We start from the raw sequence: 16,925 nt of genomic DNA, 5'->3' as shown, positions 1-16,925 counted from the left end.
ATCCCCTTTCTCCCCCCTCATGATTTGGGATCTCTTCTGATTTGGCTAAAGCATATTTTCCTGGGGTTGTTGCCACCCTTTTAGTATTTTACTTGCTCCTTCATATACTCTTATCTGGACAAAATGACAAGGCGGAAAAATTCACCACAAAAAAAAGAACAAGAGGCAGTACCAAAGGCTAGGGACCTAATCAATACAGACATTGGTAATATGGCAGATCTAGAGTTCAGAATGACGATTCCCAAGGTTCTAACCGGGCTCGAAAAAGGCATGGAAGATATTAGAGAAACCCTCTCGGGAGATATAAAGCCCTTTATGGAAAAATAAAAGAACTAAAATCTAACCAAGTTGAAATAAAAAAAGCTATTAATGAGGTGCAATCAAAAATGGAGGCTCTCACTGCTAGGATAAATGAGGCAGAAGAAAGAATTAGCAATATAGAAGACCAAATGACAGAGAATAGAGAAGCTGAGCAAAAGAGGGACAAACAGCTACTGGACCATGAGAGGAGAATTCGAGAGATAAGTGACACCATAAGACGAAACAACATTAGAATAATTGGGATTCCAGAAGAAGAGGAAACAGAGAGGGGAGCTGAAGGTATATTGGAGATAATTATTAGAGTGAATTTCCCCAATGTGGCAAAGGGAACAAGCATCAAAATCCAGGAGGTTCAGAGAACCCCCCCTCAAAATCAATAAGAATAGGTCCACACCCCGTCACCTAATAGTAAAATTGAGAAGTCTTAGTGACAAAGAGAAGATCCTGAAAGTAGCCAGGGAAAAGAAGTCTGTAACGTACAATGGTAAAAATATTAGATTGGCAGCAGACTTATCCACAGAGACCTGGCAGGCCAGAAAGAGCTGGCATGATATATTCACAGTACTAAAGGAGAAAAACATGCAGCCAAGAATACTATATCCAGCTAGGCTATCATTGAAAATAGAAGGAGAGATTAAAAGCTTCCAGGACAAACAAAACTGAAAGAATTTGCAAATACCAAAACCAGCTCTACAGGAAATATTGAAAGGGGTCCTCTAAGCAAAGAGAGACCCAAAAAGTAGTAGATCAGAAAGAAACAGAGACAATATACAATAACAGTCAACTTACAGGCAATACAATGGCACTAAATTCATATCTCTCAATACTTACCCTGAATGTTAATGGGCTAAATGCCCCAATCAAAGACACCGGGTATCAGAATGGATAAAAAAAACAAAACCCATCTATAGTGTGCCTACAAGAAACTAATCTTAAACCCGAAGACACCTCCAGGTTTAAAGTGAGGGGGTGGAAAAGAATTTACCATGCTAATGGACATCAGAAGAAAGCAGGAGTGGCAATCCTTAGATCAATTAGATTTTAAGCCAAAGACTATAATAAGTGTAAGAGATGAGGAAGGACACTATATCATACTCAAAGGAACTGTCCAACAAGAAGATCTAACAATTTTAAATATCTATGCCCCTAACGTGGGAGTAGCCAACTATATAAACCAATTAATAACAAAATCAAAGAAACACATCGACAATAATACAATAATAGTAGGGACTTTAAACTCCCCTCACTGAAATGGACAGATCATCCAAGCAAAAGATCAACAAGGAAATAAAGGCCTTAAATGACACACTGGACCAGATGGACATCATAGATATATTCAGAACATTTCTTCCCAAAGCAACAGAAAACACATTCTTCTCTAGTGCACATGGAACATTTTCCAGAATAGATCACATTCTCGGTCCTAAATCAGGTCTCAACTGTTATCAAAAGATTGGGATCATTCTCTGCATATTTTCAGACCACAATGCTCTGAAGCTAGAACTCAATCACAAGAGGAAATTTGGAAAGAACCCAAATACATGGAGACTAAACGGCATCCTTTTAAAGAATGAATGGGTCAACCAGGAAATTAAAGAATAATTGAAAAAATTCATGGAAACAAATGATAATGAAAACACAACGGTTCAGAATCTGTGGGACACAACAAAGGCAGTCCTGAGAGGAAAATATATAGCGGTACAAGCCTTTCTCAAGAAACAAGAAAGGTCACAGGTACACAACCTAACCCTACACCTAAAAGAGCTAGAGGAAGAACAAGAAAGACAGCCTAAACCCAGCAGGAGAAGAGAAATCATGAAGATCAGAGCAGAAATCAAGGAAATAGAAACCAAAAAAACAATAGAACAAATCAATGAAACTAGGAGCTGGTTCTTTGAAAGAATTAATAAGATCGATAAACCCCTGGCCAGACTTATCAAAAAGAAAAGAGAAAGGACCCAAAAAATAAAATCATGAATGAAAGAGGAGAGATCAACAACTAACACAGAAGAAATACAGACAATTATAAGAACATACTAAAGCAACTCTATGCCAACAGATGTGACAATCTGGAAGAAATGGATGCATTCCTAGAGACATATAAACCACCACAACTGAACCAGGAAGAAATAGAAAGCCTGAACAGACCCATAACCAGTAAGGAGATTGAAACAGTCATCAAAATCTCCAAACAAACAAAAGCCCAGGGCCAGATGGCTTCTCGGGGGAATTCTAACCAAACCATTTAAAGAAGAACTATTCCTATTTTCCTGAAACTGTTCCAAAAAATAAGAAATGGAAGGAAAACTTCCAAACTCATTTTATGAGGCCAGCATCACCTTGATCCCAAAACCAGACAAGGATCCCATCAAAAAAGAGAACAACAGACCAATATCCTTGATGAACACAGATGCAAAAATTCTCGCCAAAATACTAGCCAATAGGATTCAACAGTACATTAAGAGGATATTCACCACGACCAGTGGGATTTATTCCAGGGCTGCAAGGTTGGTTCAACATCCGCAATCAATCAATGTGATACAACACATTAATAAAAGAAAGAACAAGAACTATATGATGACTCTCCATAGATGCTGAAAAAGCATTTGACAAAGTACAGCATCCATTCCTGATCAAAACTCTTCAAGTGTATGGGATAGACGGCACATACCTCAATATTATCAAAGCCATCTATGAAAAACCCACCGCAAATATCATTCTCAATGGAGAAAAACTGAAAGCTTTTCTGCTAAGGTCAGGAACACGGCAGGGATGTCCGTTATCACCACTGCTATTCAACATAGTCCTAGAAGTCCTAGCTCAGCAATCAGACAACAAAAGGAAATTAAAGGCATCCAAATCGGCAAAGTAGAAGTCAAACTATCACTCTTTGCAGATGATATGATACTATATGTGGAAAACCCAAAAGATCCACTCCAAAACTGCTAGAACTTGTACAGGAATTCAGTAAAGTGTCAGGATATAAATCATGCACAGAAATCAGTTGCATTTCTCTACACCAACAACAAGACAGAAGAAAGAGAAATTAAGGAGTCCATCCCATTTACAATTGCACCCAAACTATAAGATACCTAGGAATAAACCTAACCAAAGAGACTAAGAATCTATACACAGAAAACTATAAAGTACTCATGAAAGAAATTGAGGAAGACACAAAGAAATGGAAAAATGTTCCATGCTCCTGGATTGGAAGAATAAATATTGTGAAAATGTCTATGCTACCTAAAGCAATCTACACATTTAATGCAATTCCTATCAAAGTACCATCCATTTTTTTCAAAGAAATGGAACAAATAATCCTAAATTTATATGGAACCAGAAAAGACCTCGAATAGCCAAAGGAATATTGAAAAGAAAGCCAAAGTTGGTGGCATCACAATTCCGGACTTCAAGCTCTATTACAAAGCTGTCATCATCAAGACAGCATGGTACTGGCACAAAAACAGACACATAGATCAATGGAACAGAATAGAGAGCCCAGAAATAGACCCTCAACTCTATGGTCAACTCATCTTCGACAAAGCAGGAAGAATGTCCAATGGAACAAAGACAGCCTCTTCAATAAATGGTGTTGGGAAAATTGGACAGCCACATGCAGAAAATGAAATTGGATCATTTCCTTATACCACACATGAAAGTAGACTCAAAATGGATGAAGGATCTCAATGTGAGAAAGGAATCCATCAAAATCCTTGAGGAGAACACAGGCAGCAACCTCTTCGACGTCATCCGCAGCAACATCTTCCTAGGAACATTGCCAAAGGCAAGGGAAGCAAGGGCAAAAATGAACTATTGGGATTTTATCAAGATCAAAAGCTTTTGCACAGCAAAGGAAACAGTCAACAAAACCAAAAGACAACTGACAGAATGGGAGAAGATATTTGCAAATGACATATCAGATAAAGGGCTAGTGTCCAAAATCTATAAAGAACTTAGCAAACTCAACACCCAAAGAAACAAATAATCCAATCAGAAATGGGCAGAGGACATGAACAGACATTTCTGCAAAGAAGACATCCAGATGGCCAACAGACACATGAAAAAGTGCTCCATATCACTCGGCATCAGGGAAATACAAATCAAAACCACCATGAGATATCACCTCACACCAGTCAGAATGGCTAAAATTAACAAGTCAGGAAATGACAGATGCTGGCGAGGATGCGGAGAAAGGGGAACCCTCCTACACTGTTGGTGGGAATGCAAGCTGGTGCAACCACTCTGGAAAACAGCATGGAGGTTCCTCAAAATGTTGAAAATAGAACTACCCTATGACCCAGCAATTGCACTGCTGGGTATTTACCCTAAAGATACAAACGTAGTGATCCGAAGGGGCACGTGCACCCGAATGTTTATAGCAGCAATGTCTACAATAGCCAAACTATGGAAAGAACGTAGATGTCCATCAACAGACGAATGGATAAAGAAGAAGTGGTATATATACACAATGGAATACTATGCAGCCATCAAAAGAAATGAAATTTTGCCATTTGCGATGACGTGGATGGAACTAGAGGGTATCATGCTTAGCGAAATAAGTCAATCGGAGAAAGACAACTATCACATGATCTCCCTGATATGAGGGAGAGGAGAAGCAACATGGGGGGTTAAGGGGGTAGGAGAAGAGTAAATGAACAAGATGGGATTGGGAGGGAGACAAACCATAAGTGACTCTTAATCTCACAAACTGAGGGTTGATCGGGGGAGGGGGGTGGGGAGGAGGGGTGGGATTATGAACACTGGGGAGGGTATGTGCTATGGCGAGTGCTGTGAAGTGTGTAAGCCTGGCAATTCACAGACCTGTACCCCTGGGAATAAAAATATATTATGTTTATAAAAAATAAAATTAAAAAAAAAAACATTACAAAGAAAAAAAAAGAAAAAAGAAAAATTAATAAATAAATAAATATTGGCAAACTACTAGCTAACTTCAGTAGGACAAAAAAGAGAACACATGTGTATAAAAATAGAATTGACAAGAGGAAATAATGTTCAAAACCAAGGAACTTTAAAGTCAATAGAGATTATTTTGCACAATTCTACGCAATTAAGTTTGAAAAGCTAAGTGAAATGTGTCATTTTAAAGAATGTACCTTATCAAAATCCACCACCATGAAGACTGAATGTTTAAAAAGATCAGATATTCATAAAAGAAATAGACAAAGAACTGTTTTTCTTTTAACTTTAAGTATTATCTATTAACTCTTGTTAAAGAACTGCTCCAAAAACATTGGGGCACCTGGATGTCTCAGTTGGTTAAACACCTGCCTTTGATTCAGGTCATGATCCCAGGGGATCAAGCCCCACTCAAGCCCCCATGGGGCTCCTGCTTATCAGGGAGCCTGTTTCTCTCTATGTCTCTGCCCTTCCCCTGCTGGTGCTCTCTTTCTTTCAAATCAATAAATGAAATCTTAAAAAAAAAAATCAAAGAAAACATCATACTTGTGTTTTGGTTTTTCCCACATGGTAACACTGAAAAAGGACTCCAGTCAACTTGAAGAAGTTCTCCCTGGCCAATTATAGGACCAATTAAACACCAACAAATAATTGCAATTGACTGAACAATGTCTTATCTATGATGGTAGCAAAACAAATCCTAACTGGTCACCATTGGCAGGTGCTAGTAAGCCCATCATTTTGACAATTGGTAAATAGCAGGTAAGAATCAAGCATTTATCCTTCCTTTCCCATATGAAGCACATCACGTGGTACACAAATGGATGGTGAAGGCAAATTTTTCTACATAGAAACGTTATAGCTAATAAGAGAAGAACATTATTTGCAATCTGTAGTGAATTAATGGATCACATTATATATCACAAAAGTCTACTAACATTACAAAAAGGTAACCAGACCTTATATGCCTCCTGAAACAAGAATATAATATCACTTACAAATTAGTCTTGCCAAAAAAAAAAAAAAAAAAAAAAAAAATCAATCCTCAGTCTGATCAAGCCTTTAGATCTAAACAATTTGCCAGAAGCACAAAGATAGAAGCAGTGAAATACAAACTTGAGGAGTCTTTACAGGGCAAATGATCTAATTCCTTTATTAAATTAAGTTGAAGGAAAAAAGTCAGATGGAAAGGAGCTTATATATTAAAGTGAATTTAAGGCATACATTAACCAGTCAACATATGGACCTTATTGGTATCCTCATTGAAATGGTTAAAAGAGAAAACATGAAATAATTGGAAATTGGAACATCAGATATTCGATAACATTAAAGAATGATTATTAACTTCTGATTGAGATGTGATAATTATATTGGGCTTTTGCTTTAAAAAAAAGGGAGGGAGACCTTGCCTTTCCAAGATAAATACTGAAATATTTACAGATGAAATGTTATGATGTCTGGTATTTGCTTCAAATAAGTGGGAAATAGGAGAAGAAATAGATAAAACAAGATTGGCCATGAGTTGAAAATTGTTAAAGCTCGTTGATGGGTATATGGAGTTCATTATACTCTTCTATTTTTGTATTTTTTTGAAGTTTTCCTTATATGAAAATTAATGAATATTTTATTATCAAAATAGGGGATAACTCTCATGAATATCACATGATTATTGTTAGCTCATTGGGGAGAAAGTGCTCCCGTATTTCTGCTTTAACATATTTGAGATCACTGCAACTCTAGTAAACAGGAATTATATGTACACTAACAGAAGGGATAAATTCTCTTTCTTTGCTTTTCTGATTTTTTTCTCCATTTCCAGACATTCATTCAGTTTGTAGTTATAGAGCTGCTGATATTGTAAAAATGTTGCTTAGCAACATGTTAATGGGGAAAAACACTCCTTAAAACATTAGGGTTTTTGTCTTTTGAAATGTACCAGTTCAGCATATGATACCTCCCACAGTTCAATTTAACAAGAGGAAAAATATCAACTCTCTGAATATAATTTTTTTTAATCTTAACTGGGCCTGAATTTAATAAGAATATAAGAAATGGAATATGATAATGACCCTGAACTACATATAATTCTGTTGGTCTCTTTTGAAAGAGTGATTTAGAGATGAGGAACTCTAGCAGTCTGCCCCTTACCTAGTATCTGGGGTGGGGGTGAGAGGATGTTGATGAAGTTTTAGAATATAAGTGAGGTTCAGTGGGGTGGAGTCTGGAGCCTACGACCAAGAAAGAATTCTTCAGATGTCTTTGGTGCATAAAGGTGGTTTATTAAAGCATGGAGACAGGACCCATGGACAGAAAGAGCTGCTGGGTGGCTCAGTTGGTTAAGCCCAGGGGTTAGGAGGGGTGGCTGATTATATACTTGCAAGTTGGGAGGGGGTCAAGGAGAGCGTAAGTCTCTAAGGAATTTTGGAAGGAAGATTTCCAGGACCTTGAGGGGCTAGCTGTTGTTGGGAAAAGGTCATTTATTATCGTCTAATAAAACCTTAAGTCATGAGACCCTTCAGATGTATATCGGTGGGCCATATGCTTGGGGATGATTGCCAGCACGTATCTTGGAGGGTTTAGAGATAAAGGAAGTTTCCAAAGGAATTTTTATATGTTAAAGTAGACTTACAGTATCCTGGTTGGGTTTGGGGGGCGGCCAGGCTAGGATTGCCTTTTGCTCTTAGCGAAGTATAAGGTGGAGGCAGCTGAGTCCCTAGAGGAATGTCACTCTGCCTGTTTCAAGGACTTGTCAGTGGGCTTTAAGTAGTAAGGAAATTGAATAACTTTTCTTCTGCCTTTGTTTCCCACATCAGTATGAAGGGAAAACATCCCATCTTCATTCTCCACTCAGTATTATTGCTCAAAGAAAATGGACTGAATTGAGTATTCAAGGATCTAGAAGGTGGGCCCAGTGAATCACTCTTTAAGCCCCAGTTTCTTCTCTAGAAAATCAGGGTATTGAACTCACTGCTCTTGAAAGACATTTCTAGCTACCAAAGCTTCTGAAATGTCATTGTGTTAACTCTGCCTTCCCTGGACATTCTATGAAAATGCAGATTCTGATTCAAGGGGCCTTGAGTTTTTGTATTTTAATAAACTCCCAAGAGATACTGATTCTGCTGGTCAGGGCAATTCACACTTTTATAACAAGGCTCTCTGTCACTCAGAACAAGGAGAGAGACAAGAAAATGTTACTTGTCAGCCTTGACATGGTGTAGGGATAAGAGGACAGCCTGAACATTTAAGAGACCCAGAGTCAAACCTTGGATCTGTCCTAAGCCACCCTGGGCTTCAGAGTTTTCATCTGCAAAAATGGAAATGTGAGCATTTTCTGAGACGATTGAATGAGATATAATATCACTATCATGATCTTAACTAAGCACATAGTAAGTACTCTGTGGTTAAAATAATTACTAATTATTGTTAGCCTAGAGGAAAACAGAGTATTCATGAAGGATCATGTTGCAGTAAGAGTCTTTGTCTCCTTATTTATGTGTGAGGCAGTTTGAAAAATTGGGAAGACTATGGACTTATTCAGAGTATAAGGTTCTTTTTGTTACTGACACAATGTAGCTCTCATATCCTTTACTGGACCTCACTTTACACACCAGTCCAGTGAAAAGGTTAAACTTATTCCTTCTCCCCAAACATCCTAGGAATGTGTTTTAGCTCTGCTAGATGACTCAGTGTCCTGAGCTATACCACGGAGCTCCAAGGAACCAACTCCCCATTTAATAAACTGTGAGGGGAGGGGAGGCAAGCGGTAGGTGGCAGAAAGCTTATCAGAACTGGATAAAAAGCTCAATCCTACAGGACTCTGCCCAGCAGGAGTTCTATTTTAAACCCCAGTCCTTTTTAGCAACAGAGAGCCAGGACAGTGATTTAATTACTGATGGGCTACATCAGAGGCAAAATTGGAGCCAGCATCCCAGAATCAGGACAAAGGGCAGATGGACCAGCTCTGGGGGGGACATGTCTTCTGAACCTTCCCACTACCTTTCCTGCTGATATATTTTCTTGAGTCTCTGAAGTGCACTGCTTTAGATTTTTAAACAAATGTGCTTGGGACTTTATGATTTTGCCCATTTTCTGAAGGATTTTCTAAGCATCTGTCAGCTTCCATCTGAATCATGCATTCCCGTGTATATGAATCACTTCCTTCTCATTTCATGCCACGATCCCTGCCCCCTTCTTTTATAGACATCCGCACCCCCCCATTTGTAAAGAATAAATGAAGGAACTGGGGATTTTGTGGTGATTATCATACTTAACGTGTTTCTTTTTTGAAACCACTGGTGCTCAAAATCATTTGGGGGGATTTCCCCATGATGGGGATTCTAGGGGATCCTTAAGAAAGGAGGCTGGTGGTGAGAATGGCTCATTACACAGAGGATCCCCTGACTGGCATGACTGCTCTGAACCTGGAAAGAACTGAAGGATCATACAAGCCTCAACATCATGATTAAAAAAGTCCTGAGGGGCACCTGGGTGGTTGTCCGTTAACCGTGGACTTTTTGGCTTTGGCTCAGGTCATGATCTCAAGGTCCTGAGTATAGCTCCTCCTCAGGCGCCCTGTTCCTCATGAAGTCTGTTTGGGATTCTTTCCCTCTTCCTCTCCCTCCCCCTGTGCTCCTCCCCACAGGCACATGTGCATTCTCCCTCTCTCAAATAAGTAAGATCTTAAAAAAAAAAAAATCCTGGAGCCTTAGAGAGGGACTCTCTTAGAGAGGTAAGACATCATAACATTACTTAATGAAACCTAAGTAATTTGGGTAATAAGCATAGGCTTCGGAGTGAGATAACCATAGCTTGGTTTCTTGCTTCATCATAATTCAAATTTGCTTAACTAAATGGGTGACCTTGAACAGGTCACTTCAGCTTTCTAATCTTCTTTACCCTCTAGTGTAAAAAGGGTATCTACCTCTGTCTTACAGTTCTTGTAAAGGTATAATGAGATTTCATATTTAGAATACTTGGGATGTTTCCCAGAACAATGTCTTACTTTTTATAACAACAATAATAACAATTGAAAATTTTCATAAGTGGATTTTCAGGAGCTTCTCTAATTTCCCCAGGGAAGGATTTAGAGCAGAAAGTTCAAACAGCCTATGGCTGGATTCCACCTGAAGTCTTATTTTGTCTGCCCTCCATAGCAGTGGTCAGGTTGCTTTTTTGTTGTTGTTTTTTGCTAATATTTTAGAATTGGCATTTTTGCATTATAATCTACATTTCTTGAAACATTTTGAAATATCAGAAGATCTGGCAAATACCAAGCCCACATTCCTGCACTATAATCATCAGCCAGACATGACGAGGGGCTGACTTCTTTGCCACAGTCTCCACTGTTCTTTACTGTCTTACTCCTGCATTATTTTACTTCATGTGTGTTGCTGTCAGTATTTGAGTATTTGTATCTGTCATCCCTTGATATGGTGCCTAGACTGCACCTTCAGTGTGGTTTGACTGGCAATGACAATCATGATCATGTTAGTAGACACAGATGCATCTACTAATTATTTAAGAGAATGTCATGTAACAGGGTACATTGTTAGAGTAGCCCATACTGCAGGACCTGTGCAGGTCGTACTCTATTCTTTAAAATTATTTGCTCTTCCTACCCATAGCCCTGCAGAAGGAAGAGGAGTTAGCTAGATAGCATGAGCTACCCTATGAGAATACCCTTACGTTTGTCTCAGATGGATGGAGTAAAAACCAACAACTAATCTGAGACAAACCATCAGATTCTGACTCCCAGACGTTCTGAGCTGCAATAATGAGAAGCTGGGTCTGTGGATGATGATGTCAGCACTGGAACTAAATCTCACACAGAACTGGAGTTGAATGGAGGTATCAGAAGACACACACAAAGGTCAGGCAAATCTAAGTTCTGGAGGAACATATGGTAGCCAGGAGTCACCTGGGGAAGTCAATCTGCTAATAGAAATAGGAAAGTAGACAAAAGTTGTAGAAGTAAGCAATGGAAATAACCATGCAGCCTCCCAGCAAAACAAAAAGTATTCATTCCTCCTTCCAGTCCCTGGAGTTGGGCAGACTGGTTGTCCGTGCTTTGCTGTCTTCCATCACTCATTCCCTGACCACCTTCTTCCTCTTCTTCTCCTTCCCCCAGCCCCTTCCCTCCCTTTCCCCTTCCCCCTCTTTCTCCCTCTCCTCCTCCTCCTCCCCCTCCTCTTTCTAAATATCTGTGGCATCATTCACTCCTCTTATTTTCTTACCCCTCTGAACACTTCTCTTCGCCTTCTTTGTTGGCTTCTTTTCCTACACCTGATCTCAAAATGTGGAGTTCCTTGGACTCCACTAAAATTTCCCTTCTCTTCTCTATTCACATTTCCTGTTTTGGACTCAATGTTTGTGTTCGCCCCCAACTCCTATTGAAATCTAATCCCCAAAATGGTGGTATATCGAGCTGGGGCCTTTGGGAGGCAATTAGTGTCCTTATAGAAGAGACTTGGAGAACTTCCTCACCCTTTTCACCTTGTGAGGACACATAGAGGAGACAGTTGTGAGCTTGCTGGTAAAAGCAAGCTCTCACCAGACACTGAATCTTGATCTTGGACTTACTAGCTTCTAGTACTGTGAGGAATAAATATCTGTTGTTTATAAGCCACTCAGTCTGTGGTACCCTGTTCTAGCAGTCTGAATGGACTGAGACATATCTCTAGCTGATCTCAGTTCAACATTATTTATATGCTGGAATGTATTAAGTTTTTATTTATTCATTTTTTAAAAACTGTCTAATTCCTTATTTGAATGGGGGGGGGGGGGTCAGTCACCTTGGGTAGACCTCATCTGTTTGGTTCAGAGCAGGGCCTGACACAAAGTAGACAGTAAGTATATGCTAAATGAATGGCTGAATGAACAAATGACTGGATTTGTGTCTCCTGCCCAGACCTAAGCCATTTACCCTGAATCAAGCCCCTGACACACTGGATATCTCTCATTTCTTGGGTTTGCCAAGCTTTTTCCTGCCTTATAGACTTATAAGAAGATGCATTCCCTTTACATGCAAAGCTTTCCTTGAGGTCTAACTTCACGTGTTGGCTTAAAACTTTCACCTCTGTAGTATCGCACCATGTCCCATGTCCTGTCTGTAATTATACCCTATTCATTACATATGTACCATCAGTTTCTTTTTTGAATTTGTAAATACACATGAACTTTTTTGTTTACCACGTATTTGCTTGTGTCCCACCCTGCTTTTCATTTTATATTCTCAAATATGCTAACTACTTTAGTCAAGGACTTAACTCATTTTAACATATATAACATCCAGTACAGTTTTTAGAACAAAGTGTTCAATAAATACATGTTTAAGATTTTTGTTTTTTATTTGACAGAGAGAGAGAGAGAGAGCAGGGGAAGGGGTAGAAGGAGAAGCAGGCTCCCCACTGAGAGACCCCACTGGGTATCTCTCCCCTGAGATCGGGACCCAAGCCAAAGGCAGACGCTTAACCGACTGAGCCACCCAGGTGCCCCATCAATAAATATATGTTTAATAAGTGAATGGATACCCATGATGTGTTTTACTTTATTCTCTCCATAAACTTCATGTTTGTATGAGCAGCTTGTTTGGTTTTGGTTTCTTGTAATTGAAGAGCTTTATAGGAACTATAGTGATAAACAGCAGTTTGTCCTTTTTAGGTGCTTTTGCAATCACCCTCTTAATAGACTTGAAAAAAACAATGACCTTCACAGATTAATGCTATGACATTAATTGAGTACATTTCTATAGTTTACAAAGTGCATTTGCATCTATTATAACAGTTAATTCTTATAACAGTTTTGCATAACAATTTTACAGCAAAGAAGAGTTGAGACAAAGAGGTCAAAACTAATAGGGGCCAGGATCAGAGCCCAAGTTTTCCATTGACCAGCTCCTTGCTCTACTGATATACCACATAGCTTGCTACTACTACTATTGCTACTACTACTTCCACTACAAGATAAGGTTTATTGAGCATTTACTACATACCTGAGCTGCTGCCTACTCTTCATCAGGTCAGTTAATCTTCCAACAACATCATGGAATTGATACTTCTATTGCTCACTTGGGACAGATAAACTGAGGCAGGGTGATGTCAGAAATCTGATAAATGGGTAAGCCAACATGTGAGCCCAGGTGTTTTCTGATCTCTGAAACTGAACTACAAACCACAACACTGAAGTCCTTCTTGCTGCAAAGAGAAGTAAAGAAGAACATCTGGGATTTTGAAAGTCATTCATGCAGAACAATCCAGGACCATGTTGTTGGTAATTATCCCAAACCCTTTGATGAGCAATGAAGAGTTATCCCAAACCTTGAGTGAACAGGAAGCACTGAAAGATGTAACTGAATTTGAGCTGCTTCACCAACATCCCCTCTGATACAGGGGCTTAATTAATGCACTTAATTGTTGAGAGATATGTAGTGAGATTATTCAGAGACTTGGCTGCACACTTCTTTCCTATTGTTAACTGTGTTAATTTGCAACAATGCTCAAGATGCTGGCTGAATGAAAACAGGCTAAATGAAACCTCAATTTTTTTTCAGAGTGGGAGAAAAGGTAATCATACAGAGTAATTTGATTTTGATGCACTGCCTTTCCCCCCTTTTAAACCCACATACTCTTTATAAGTAGGTGAAGGTGTGTGATCATTAGGAGAGCATAGAAAGGCTGATTACCACACTGTGGCAAAGGGAACTCTGTCAAGCCTTCCTCCATGTGGCAGATTCCTGCATTATCTTTCATTCAGGTAAAGAAGAAAGAGAGGAGGGAGGGATAAAGGAAACTTTCAATGAGTGAACTCTGCGTAAAGCATTATGTCAGGATTTCTCACACCCATTCTTGAACAGAATCTTTAGAAAGCTCCTGGGCACAGCTATTTGTACTCCCATTTTACAGATGAAAGGACCTCTTGACTTGATTCCTCCTGTGACAGGAACTGAGAGAGTAGTTAAAACACCCAACTGTCACATCTAGAAATATACCAAGGGGACATATTAAGAGATGTGGGAAAAAATAGAATAGAGGAATGGGGTTAGTGGTGGGGACATGGAGATAGGCTTATCTTATATTAGCATCAAAGAACCAAGTACCTCCCAGACTAGATTGAATAAGGGTTGAATTAGACAGTCAAACAAGTTCTTATGCTGTTTAAAATATATTTGGTTACTTAATTCAAACTACTACTACTACTAATATGATAGTAAAAACATGCATTTGCAAATGCAAAGGAGTTTTTTATATCCCCCCCCCCAATTGGTTTAATTATATTTGGGTACTTACTTTGCCCTTCTTTCAACTTTTCAAATCTGAAGTTTAATTGAAAAGAAAATTATCTTTTTTTTTTTAAAGATTTTATTTATTTATTTGTCATAGAGAGAGAAGCGAGAGTGAGCACAGGCAGACAGAGTGGCAGGCAGAGGCAGAGGGAGAAGCAGGCTCGCTGCCAAGCAAGGAGCCCGATGTGGGACTCGATCCCAGGACGCTGGGATCATGACCTGAGCCGAAGGCAGCTGCTTAACCAACTGAGCCACCCAGGCGTCCCAAGAAAATTATCTTTATACAGAGCCCAACCCTCTTGTCTCTGGACCTCATAGGGAATGGCTTCTCAAATCACTTTCACTCAGTTCACACTCTGAAAGATCAAAGAACTCTGCTATATGCCCATTCCAGAAGTCCCTCTGGGATTAGCCCATCATGAATATAAATCATCATCTTTGTTATGTTTCCCAAATACCCATTCATCATCCATCTTAGCATTGTTCAAAGATACATGGGGTCAGTTCAGCTCTCACCTTCACAAGGCTTTGTGATTCTGTTTGTGCAGTCAAGGGAGCACTGGAGACTCACTGCTGTGGCTGCAGCCAAGGGTCTCCCCCACGGGGATGAGAAGAGGTAACCTCAGGAGGAAGCTCCATTCAGGCATCAAGTGTGGCTCTTGGCCAAGGAGGCAGCTTCTGTTTCTACCCTCCCACTTAGGTCCTTTTTTGTATAGCAAGACAAATGCAGACAATGGTCACCTCCTCCCTCCGGAGGTGACAAGCAGAAGCAAAGTATAAAGCTAGCTTTTGAAAACTGATCCATTGAACTCCCTGCCACCCCAAGAACCTGACCCGAATCTGCTTTCTGACAACCACAGGAGGCGATTGTCTTTTTCTTTAAGAAGCTCTCAGCTTGGAAAGAGACCGCAAAGAGGGAAAGGGATTATCTTCCAAAACGCTCTTAAAGAATATCAAAGCTGGAAGGTCTTTGAATAATTACCTAGTCCAACCTCTTCAATTTATAGAAATGCTAAGGATGGGAAAGATTTAATGTAAACTATACAGCCCAGTGCAGACTTTCCCAAATACCTTCAGAACAACCTGTTGATCAGTCAAAACTGAGATTATCAATAACTGTGGTAAGAGAAAACACTGCCTACCTAGAGAGTCTTGATTATATCTCAGAGGCCAAGAGCAGTCAAGGTATTTGTGGAGACCTTGAAGTCTTGTTTAAGAAGGGTCCTTGAAGGGAACAGGGAGGTCTTGATCGGATTGGATGAGGATCATGATACAGTAGTTTAGAATTGGTGAACCTAAGATGGCAGGATTTTGAGGCCAGGGATTAAAAGTTGTGGAGAACAAACAGTCACCAAATATTTCCTATTGAAGAATTGATGGATCTTTCAGAAACTTATTAGAAACACAATTGAGTTATTTGCAACTTTTATCTTTTTGGGCAGAATTTCCTGGAATACTTTATCTGTGTTGATGAAGATGGGGACTAGTAAAATCATATCAGAATAAACAGTGAACTGTGTGGTGATGGATAGTTTTGGGTCTCATAATCCAAGTCCCCCAATTTATAAGTGAAACCTTCCTGCACTGCAGACATTTACTGGGAAACCAGGTCTCTGACTGTCCATCCAGAGTCTATGTCCTGACCCAAGAATATATTATCTGGGCCAAATAAATAAAGGTAATCTCTAGACTTTAAGAACATATTTTTTGAAAGTTTGGGAAGAAAATAAAAAAGAGGAATGAGATAGAGAGTATGTGTGTGAGAGGAGCCTGGATACCTCAGAGGAGTCCTGGGAAGTCTCTCTGAGGAGTTGACACTTAAGATGTACCCAGAATATGCGAAGAACCCAGCCCTCCAAGCTGGAGGAAAGCAATAGCAAAAGCAGTAGATAGCTTGGCGTTTGATGGAAAGAAAGAGTGTGTGACTAGAGCCCAGTGAGCAAAAGAAGAGAAGTAGGAGGTGAAGTCAGGCTGGAAGAGAGAACCAGATCATCAGGGGCTTTTGGGTGCTCTCAGAATGCTTAACTGGGGTGGGTAAGTCCTGAAGTTGAGTATGCAGAATGCACTCTGCTTGTTTACCTCATGAAAACTCACAGTTGGGGCTGTTCTTCCTTAAGTGGCGAAGAAGACCATGTCCAAATTTTCCCAGAGAAGGGCTGGAAGATGCTCAGACATTCAGAATGTTCAGTTCTTCATATTTTTTTATTTTTTTGAGAAAAGTAAAAAATGCATCAACTAAGCCAGCTGTGGGCCTTTGCAGAGCAGTAAATTATCTTTTTTTTTTTTTTTTTGGTTTGTTTGCAAGAATGACTATGATTCCAGGATATTCTCTTCTTATTCTTAGCCATTATCATGCTCCAACATCATTTTCAATTTCTAATGTTGAGCTGAGTGGTTTTTATGGCAT

General features: G+C 39.5%; 1 long non-coding RNA gene across 2 annotated transcripts in view; it reads left to right on the top strand.

Annotated features, from left to right (window-relative positions):
* The window catches only part of LOC125100743 (uncharacterized), a 229,100-nt gene that overhangs the window by 2,779 nt on the left and 209,396 nt on the right, over positions 1 to 16,925 (top strand). For both annotated transcript variants that reach the window (XR_007127641.1, XR_007127642.1), the window contains exon 2: positions 5,824 to 6,000. This is a non-coding gene — a long non-coding RNA (uncharacterized LOC125100743). The remainder of the gene's footprint in view (positions 1 to 5,823; positions 6,001 to 16,925) is intronic.

The sequence above is a fragment of the Lutra lutra genome, chromosome 5 (assembly GCF_902655055.1).
Source record: "Lutra lutra chromosome 5, mLutLut1.2, whole genome shotgun sequence".
In the NCBI taxonomy this organism is placed as follows: Eukaryota; Metazoa; Chordata; class Mammalia; order Carnivora; family Mustelidae; genus Lutra; species Lutra lutra.
Note: the sequence above shows the minus strand (reverse complement) of the source record. Positions and strands in the feature narration are given on the sequence as shown.